We start from the raw sequence: 2,500 nt of genomic DNA on the forward strand, positions 1-2,500 counted from the left end.
AGGGTGCATAAAAACGCACCAGGAGGGCACCAGGGTGCATAAAAACGCACCAGGAGGGCACCAGGGTGCGAAAAACGCACCAGGAGGGCACCATGGTGCATAAAAACGCACCAAGTAGGCACCAGGGTGCATAAAAACGCACCAGGAGGGCACCAGGGTGCATAAAAACGCACCAGGAGGGCACCAGGGTGCGAAAAACGCACCAAGAGGGCACCATGGTGCATAAAAACGCACCAAGAGGGCACCATGGTGCGAAAAACGCACCAAGAGGGCACCATGGTGCGAAAAACGCACCAAGAGGGCACCATGGTGCATAAAAACGCACCATGAGGGCACCAGGGTGCGAAAAACGCACCAGGAGGGCACCATGGTGCATAAAAACGCACCAGGAGGGCACCATGGTGCATAAAAACGCACCAGGAGGGCACCATGGTGCATAAAAACGCACCAAGTAGGCACCAGGGTGCATAAAAACGCACCAGGAGGGCACCAGGGTGCATAAAAACGCACCAGGAGGGCACCAGGGTGCGAAAAACGCACCAAGTAGGCACCATGGTGCATAAAAACGCACCAGGAGGGCACCAGGGTGCATAAAAACGCACCAGGAGGGCACCAGGGTGCATAAAAACGCACCAGGAGGGCACCAGGGTGCATAAAAACGCACCAGGTAGGCACCAGGGTGGGCATGAAGAGGCACCATGATGGGCACCAAGAGGCACCAAGGTGGGCATCAAGGTGCACCATGGTGGGCATCAAGAGGCACCAAGGTGGGCACCAAGAGGCACCAAGGTGCACCATGGTGGGTATCAAGAGGGACCAAGGTGGGCATCAAGAGGCACCAAGGTGTGCATGAAGGTGCACCATGGTGGGCACCAAGAGGCACCATGGTGGGCACCAAGAGGCACCAAGGTGGGTATCAAGAGGCACCAAGGTGGGCATCAAGAGGCACCAAGGTGGGCATCAAGAGGCACCAAGGTGTGCATCAAGGTGCACCATGGTGGGCACCAAGAGGCACCATGGTGGGCACCAAGAGGCACCATGGTGGGTAGCAAGAGGCACCAAGGTGGGCACCAAGAGGCACCAAGGTGGGTATCAAGAGGCACCAAGGTGGGCATCAAGAGGCACCAAGGTGGGTATCAAGAGGCACCAAGGTGGGCATCAAGAGGCACCAAGGTGTGCATCAAGGTGCACCATGGTGGGCATCAAGAGGCACCAAGGTGGGCACCAAGAGGCACCAAGAGGCACCAAGGTGTGCATCAAGGTGCACCATGGTGGGCATCAAGAGGCACCAAGGTGGGCACCAAGAGGCACCAAGAGGCACCAAGGTGGGTATCAAGAAGCACCAAGGTGGGTATCAAGAGGCACCAAGGTGGGCATCAAGGTGCACCATGGTGCGATGATTCGGAGAAAAATTCATTATAAATCATTCCCTTGGGGAAATGTAACGAAACTTTGCAGACACATTTGGTGTTATTTTGTGTGAATGCCTGCAAAAAATCAGGTCAAAATTCGATCTCTAGGTGCCTTTTTCTATTTTCCCCGGTTTTTCATAATCTGCCGATTCAAAAATTCATTAAAAATTCATCCCTTGGAGAAAAAATCTAAAACTTTGTGGACGTGAATATATTGTGTTTGTGAGCCTCCCTGCAAAAAATCACGTCAAAATTCGATCTCTAGGTCCCGATATGGACTTATGTCTGCTCAGAAAAAAGGTATCTACTACTACAATTTTGGCTTTTGCATAATAACCTATTATAGGGGGGGGCTGCACCTCACCAACCACGCCCACAGTGGGAGGTGCGGTGCTGCCTTGGGGCCCCTCCCCCATGCTCATGCAAGTCTCCCCTCACTTGTGTGGCTTGGTTTTCCATGGCATTGGGTTTATTGATTCGTCAATTATCCAGAAACCGAATGTTGGCCGACTTCGGCCGAGTCTCGGTGCGTCCCTCGGAAATTTGTGGGCATCGTGGCGTGGCTTATTCTTGCATCAACGATGCATGGGCAGGGTCTATTGGGTGCATTTTCCTTTGTCCCTCTCGATTTTAAGTGCTCCCGGGTGACTTTGTTCTTGTTGAGGTGTGAGGAGAGTTATAAAACGGTGAACCAGCGTTGGATTTTTCCAACAACGCGTGCACTTTTTGCAGTGGCAATAGGCATGCGGGCATCATGTTCCTGGAGTTGGTCCCTATGGATATGGTTGTTCTTCCAGTTTGTGATGGTTGCATGTTGACGGGTGACACCACAGTGCCCGCGGTCAACACGAGGATTTTAATGGATGCCACTTGGCTCGGTGTCTTGCATGTGATGATAGGGATGGGCAAGGTGATGCCTTAGGCATTATTGAACCTACCCTTGAATGTGTGCTTGGCTGGTGGTTTGCCGCACTCGATCTGAACGACATCCATTAAAATCCCCGACTCTGGGTTATGTGATTGCTTTTGCATGGCATCGTGTAGGCAGTCACATGACTGAGGGAGAAAAAAATTTTACACTCAAAATT

This window comes from Abrus precatorius, unplaced genomic scaffold, assembly GCF_003935025.1.
Source record: "Abrus precatorius isolate BTA unplaced genomic scaffold, Abrus_2018 Scaffold1, whole genome shotgun sequence".
Lineage (NCBI taxonomy): Eukaryota > Viridiplantae > Streptophyta > Magnoliopsida > Fabales > Fabaceae > Abrus > Abrus precatorius.